The sequence below is a fragment of the Kryptolebias marmoratus genome, linkage group LG10, assembly GCF_001649575.2.
Source record: "Kryptolebias marmoratus isolate JLee-2015 linkage group LG10, ASM164957v2, whole genome shotgun sequence".
In the NCBI taxonomy this organism is placed as follows: Eukaryota; Metazoa; Chordata; class Actinopteri; order Cyprinodontiformes; family Rivulidae; genus Kryptolebias; species Kryptolebias marmoratus.
This window is the reverse complement of record NC_051439.1, coordinates 6,390,856-6,397,506: the sequence shown is the minus strand read 5'-3', so window position 1 is coordinate 6,397,506 and position 6,651 is coordinate 6,390,856. Positions and strand designations below refer to the sequence as shown.

Sequence of the window (6,651 nt, the reverse complement as noted above, 5' to 3'; positions counted from 1 at the left end):
TTAGCCAGACTGTGGAAAATCAGGCTATATAAACCATTATATTGGCGACATGCAGCGGTACGGCAACAGGCAGGGGCCAATTGCATGTATCAGCCCAGTTTGTGATGGATTGCGCAATCAGAGGTGAAGCTCTGCTCGCTGCTGCCGCACCTCGCGTTTCACCCTCATATTTGAACAGGAAATATGCAATTTCAGCGATTTTGACTATAAAAATGCGATTTGGACCATAAAAATGTTCGAAAATTACTCATACATAAAGATCAGTGGAAGAATATTAATAATCATTTTATGTTATGATTTTTTTTTTCTTGTCATGATGACAGGTGAGGCTCTCTGCCTCACCTGCCTCCCCTGACCGCACGTCCCTGTGTTATATAGACATGTTCTGAAATAAAATAAAATTGTTATTCATGGTGTGCAGTGTAGTGTTGAATAAATGTTCATTTAGGTTCATCACTATTGTGTCTCCATTGTCATAATCAGACTGGGGACATTTTATCAGATGCAGCAACTCCAACCTAATTCAGTCCAGGTAATTAATATTAATTATTAGCAAAAACATCTATCACAAACACTGCTACATTATCAGCAGAGGAACCGAGGCTCTTTGTAGTTGTGTCACACACAACAGCAAAGAGGCAAAAAAAGTAAAGTCATCCTGTGCTCCTCATATAAAGCATTTAATGTGAGGGCACTGAGATCTTCCAAACAAACAGGAAGCTTCAGGAGGACCTCTGTCTTCATCAAGTCTGCAGGTATCACTGACCACAGACACCAGGGCAGAGTGAACACCTCTACGGGAGACAAAAAAGTCTCAGTCTGCAGTGTACATGAGGCGCAGATTAACACACCTCATCGATTCAGCCACAGTTTAAAGCTGCAGTTCGGCAACATATGCTTGGTTCTAAACCCAGAGAACCAGAGAACCGTTCAACTTCCCCGCCGAGTCCTCCCTGTGTCCCGCTGACATCACCCCGTCACAGAACCAGCACCATGCCGCGACACGGCTGCGCACCTAGATATTTTCCGGAGTAACGTCTACCTCGAAAAGTTATCAGGTAACTTGACAGTCGTGAGCTAAGGATGTAACTAAATGAATAAGCCGCTTCAACCCTCGGCTAGGCACATTCTGACCTTTCCGACATGAGTAAGATGATGCGGACAGGCTCCTGACTAACGCCAGCTCATTCTGTCATTTAGTCCGGGTTAGTAACCGAGTTAAATGTCACGGAACCGAGAGCTAACGTAGCTACGTGAGCCGCATTCGGACGCTAGCGCTACCTAGCCCGGGGAAGCTAACACGGTTTACCAGGTAAGCTAGTCCAAACAGGAAACTACGCTTTTTTAAAATTCCCGACATACCTGTGAGCACCTCTGCCACCCAGAAGGATCCCCGTGGAAACCGTCACCTGTAAGTCACGAGCCGGGCCAGATAATCCACAGTCCACGGAGAGTGTCGGACGGAGCCCCGAACAGTCCCGTGGCTTCCAGCCGCCGCTGAATGGCTGCTTCTCGGAGACTCAACCAAACCTCCTCCTTAGCAACGGACCGCCTCCGCGCGACGATCAACCGGGCCGCGCGCGACACTCCACCGGGCCGCGCGTGCAGATTGGACCTGATGAGTGACGCATGCGTGTTTTGGTAATTGGATTTTCTAATCGGAAAGAGGCATTGACGCTATATAAAAAAACGAGTTTGTTTATTTATTTCCGTCAAAAAGGGGGGATCAGCGCAAAACGGAAACAAAATAATGCCCGTTTCCAGATAATCTGTCGTCAGACAAGACCACTGCAAAAAAAGTTTAAATATCAGAAAACAGGTTATTTATTTTTTGTTTCTGTTTCTGCCACAAATTTTATAGTTTTATTATTCAGTTTATATAAAGAAAATTAAAACATTTTTGGATATTTGTTTTAAACAATTTTTATCATAAGAAAAATGTCCCATATTTCAAGTAATTATATTTTTAATTTCCTGATGAAAAAAAAAATTCAATTACCAAAATATTCACCCCCATTCTCTAACTTATGCCCATAAATATTTTGCAGTTGGAGTATTTCTAAATCTCAAAACACTTCTTTGACACAAGCAACCATAATAGATTCATCAAGAAACTGGACCAATGTGAGATCAGGGAGGATAGTATTACTGTATGAGAAGCTACAAGAAATAATTTGTGAAGTTGGGACAGTATTTATCATCACGCGTGGACATTGCTTGTGGCATTCCTCAGAGATCAGTGTTGAGTCCAAAGTTTTTTATATCATCATATAAATGATATTTTCAGGGTTTAAAATATGTAATATTTGGTCACAACACACATTTTTTGTTCTGGTAAAATATTAAAGGACTTACTGGAAATAGTTTTGTATGGGTATGTTTTGCTTTTGTGTTTCCCCTTACTAACCTCCTATTTGCAGGTTGAGCTAGAGAAGGTGTGGCTGGGACATCTGGCGGGTGGTTGCTACACCTGAAACTGGTGAGAACTCCCTTTATTTAAGCCTAGTGGCATCAATAGTCACATGGCAACAGTCCTGCTTCCTTCTAGAGAAAGTCTAGTGACTAAGGTTCTTGCCTCACAGAAACTCCCTCCATGTAGCAATTCAGATTCCTGGGCCCTCTGACTTCAAACCAGCTCCAACAATTGTCAAGCAGCCTCCAAAACCAGAAACAACTACAGCTACTCTTTTACAAAACCTAAGTGAACAACAATAAACCACCAGCCTATGTTTAAAACAATTAGGCAGTGTCATACTTACTATGGAACAAAAATGAACCTTTTTGCTTTCTTCTGCTCAGCCATCAGTTTTTGTCACCCCTCCTCCTCCTACCACCAGCTCAGCAGCCACTGGAGATTTTACTCTGCCTCTGCCAGAATCATTGAAGGCTAAGTCTAACCGATCTTGCTACTGTATGGAATTTGATTTTCTCTTGAAAATCCTTGAAGTTTTGCCTCTGATTATGAGAGAATTACATATTCGGTTAGTGTCTTGAGAAGAAAAGCCTTATGGTGGACTGAAGCATACATCTGACAGCATTCAACTGATCAATTATCCCTTGATTTTCTTTGACCACCCTCAGAAGGAAGAAGATGCCAGCTTTAAGGTTTGAAACAGGGCTCCTGCTCTGTGACTGAATTCTCTGAGTTCCGTACATTGGCTGTTGAGATGGATTGGACAGATAAAACAGATAAACAGATGTGAGAACAGATAAAGGACCAGCTGGCCACCCGAGACGTTCGCTGAACTGGTAAATCTGGCCGTGAGAATTGATAACAAGCTGAGAGAGAGAAATCGGCACAATACTTCTGCATACATCACTAACCCTGCACCAACTGCTCATCCTCACTCTCTTCCTAAGGAAACTGAACCTGAGTCCAGATCGAGAAAACAAAACTCACTCCACAGGAACGGCAGCGACGGATCGAGGCCAAGAGCATATACTGGGGTAAGACGGCACATTACATTGCCAAATGTAGGTTCAGCCCACCAGTAATTCCTGGAATAATGGTATACAAGTCTACACGTTTCGATACCCGGCTACTTCTCCCTTAGTTCCTAATGTTAATCAAGTTTTGTTTTCTATTAAAGCCTTAGTGGACTCCGGAGCAGAACAAAATTTTATTGATTCTGAGCTTGTGAAGCAGTTACAAATACCTGTTTTTGCATCTTCACAACCATTTACTGTTTCATCTCTCAACGGTCAAATAATCCCCTCCGTTACTCATGTTACTCAGCCCACGCACCTGATTGTATCTGGGAACCACAATGAAACCACCCCAGGCACCAGTGATTTTTGGATTTCCGTGGTTACTGAAACGTAACCTGTTCGTAAATCGGAAAGAGCGAAAAATTGAAGAATGGAGTAAATATTGTGTGGCAAATTGTTTACGCTCAGCTGTGTCTCATTCCTCCTCTGTCCCTGTCACTCCTGAAGAAACAGACCTCTCCAGTGTTCCCAAAGTATTCAGAATTTTTACTGCAGTTTTCAATAAACAGAAAGCTCTCTCCTTCCCTCCACATTGCCCGTATGACTGCAGTATTGAACTACTTCCTGGAGCACATCACTCTGGACTTTGTTACTGGCTTGCCACCGTCTGAGGGTAACGCAACTATAGTCGCCATAACTGACAGGTTCTCTAAAGCAGTGCATTTCATCCCATTACTTAAACTCAAATCTGCTCCGCAGACAAATAATGATGCAACAAGTCTCCCCCTCGACATAGTTTCTGATCCTGGTCCACAATTTACCTCTCAAGTATGAAAAGCATTCTGTAAGGCATCTATGAGTATACACCCCACATTTCATGTTTCTCAAATCAGACCAGTTTCATCCAGTGTTTTGAACCCCTGTCTGCTTTCCCACCACCCGCCCAGCTCATCAATGACCACCCTGTTTACACCGTTCGTTGGATTCTGGATGTCCGCTGAAGGGGTCGTGGCCTGCTACACCTTGTGGATTGGGAGGGGTGCGGACCAGAGGAATGTTCATAGATACCTCGCTCCTTTGTCCTTGAGCCTAACCTGATTTCTGCATTCTACAGGGCCCATCCAGAGAAATGTTGCCGAGGGGGTACTGTTGGGATTCTGGGTACGTTTTGCTTTTGTGATTTTCCTTACTAACCTCCCATTTTCAGGGTGAGCTACAGAGGGCGTGGCTGGGATGTTTGGCAGCTGGCTGCCACACCTGACGCTGGTTTTGGCTGATGAGAACTCCCTCTACTTCAGGCCGAGGGAGTCATTACTTCCTTGTGGGATCGATAGTCACATAGTGACGGTTCTTCCTCCTTTTAGAAAAAGTCTAGTGGTTATCTACAGATTCTTTGAGTGAAAACTTTTCTAAGGTTCTTACCTGTGTTATTTGCTTGCAGAAACTCCCTCTGTGTGCCAATTCAGCTACCTGGACCACTCGACTTCTACTCAGCTCTGACAATCGTCATCCAACCTCCAAAAGCAGAAACAAAAAGTCACTCAGACCCACTCAACCTTTGGAAAGAGCAAACCCTTATTACTGCATTTATTTACCTGAACAGCTTACATCTAACTCCTAACTTTGCAACCGCTCTCCCTCTGGCTCCACTTCCCTTCCCCTTAAAAATAAAATCTCTTACTTTTTACACTTGGTTCCTGTTGGTCCTTTCAGCTTTGGCATTCAGAATTCTGTGAAAAAAAACTAACCCCGACATGACAAGTTTCCTCAGAAATGTGTAAAATAAATACAGTTTGATATAAATACATTGCAATGGAATTTAGGCAAAACTAAATTTGTGTTATTAGTTAATTTTAACGTAAATACACAAGTCGAGATACAAGACGAAGTAACTATTGAAAATTAAAATAGGTTTCTTGGTGCAATGATGGATGATACAATAAGCTGGAAACCATATAAACCAAGTAAACAAAAATGTAAGAAGCATCTCCATATATTAAATTAGATGAATTATATTCTGGACCACAAATCACTCCACATGTTCGCTACATTGGTGCCAGCATATTTGAATTCTTGTGAAGAGGTTCTGGGCAACTCTTATTAGCAATTCGCTTAGAAAACACTGTAAGGATAACTGATAAATCAGGTCTTAGCGATCATACAAATTCACAATTTTTACAATCAGAATGATTAAAATTTACTGATCTGGTTCGTTTTATGACCTCACAACTATCGTAAAAGGCAATGCACAACCTTCTCCCTGGCAACATAGAAAAATGATGAAAAAAAATGAAAACTATAATTTGAGGAGGGAGTTGAAACTTAAAACCTCCCCTTGTTCAAACAACACTAAAAAGCCATTTCATTTCTGTTTGTGGAGAGAAATTGTAGAATGTATTTAGTACAGAGTTAAACCAATCTCCAATCAGGACCCAGATCAAAAAGTGGTGCAGAAATATGTTGGGTTTTTTTTATGAGGTACAGAGAGGAAGAGGGGAACTGACATAAAATAATAACAGCACAGCTATCAATAATTCCACGGATGACTCTCCTGGATATTTAAGGCTGAGCTAAACCACAACTCTTTGTTATATCGGTAATGTCACACAAATCCTGTGTTTCCTGGCTTCGTTGCTGAGGACTCCCTGTTAAAGATCCTCTGAAGATGCTTTCTGTGATCACAAACCTCCCAAGAAAGTAAGGAGAAGTCAGCTCAGCTTTTCTACTTCCCTTGCCTGACTGTCCACTCTCTCAACACATCCCGAAAGCAAGTCTCATCTTCCTGGGATTTCTGGAATCCTCGACTCTTCTTCAGACATATGAAAAAGAAAAACAAGTAAGAAAAAGGATCAGTTATGTTAGAAAACATTCACCTTTCCACTTACCTAAAAAAACACTAACTCCTGCTTCATTCCTTTCTTGTAGATAAAGTTGTTCCTGGTTTCTGATCCTTTTCAAAATAAAACATTTGCCTCTCAGATCTTTTTGGCTCAGTAACCTGAACCCTGTGTGAGAAAACGCTGCAAAGTTATGACATCCTGGGTTTGTATATTTACATGTATGTATGTGTACATGTACAGTATAGATGGTTATGTATGTTTGTTGCATAATATGTGAATATAAAAGTGTATGCTCTTAAAATGAGTGTGTATGTATGTACAGTGTAGATGTGTGTGTGAGTATATAAATAAATATATGTAACAATGACACTATTGCAAACAA

General features: G+C 41.7%; 1 protein-coding gene and 1 long non-coding RNA gene across 10 annotated transcripts in view; one reads left to right on the top strand and one right to left on the bottom strand.

Moving 5' to 3' along the window:
• Positions 1 to 1,508, bottom strand: part of numb (NUMB endocytic adaptor protein) — a 43,345-nt gene extending 41,837 nt beyond the window's left edge. For all 7 annotated transcript variants that reach the window (XM_017417584.3, XM_017417601.3, XM_017417618.3 and 4 more), the window contains exon 1: positions 1,363 to 1,508. The gene's annotated coding sequence lies outside the window, so the exon portion shown is untranslated. The remainder of the gene's footprint in view (positions 1 to 1,362) is intronic.
• Position 1,509: 1 nt separating this feature from the next.
• Positions 1,510 to 5,116, top strand: LOC112450456. Of its 3 annotated transcripts, none has more exons than XR_005233653.1 (4): positions 1,510 to 2,981; positions 3,082 to 3,249; positions 3,361 to 4,590; positions 4,871 to 5,116. It is a non-coding gene; the product is annotated as an uncharacterized LOC112450456 (long non-coding RNA). The 3 variants fall into 3 exon arrangements; XR_003039093.2 differs by having other exon boundaries at positions 1,510 to 3,249; positions 3,361 to 3,447; positions 4,544 to 4,590; XR_005233652.1 differs by having other exon boundaries at positions 1,510 to 3,249.
• The last annotated feature ends 1,535 nt before the right edge of the window (positions 5,117 to 6,651 follow it).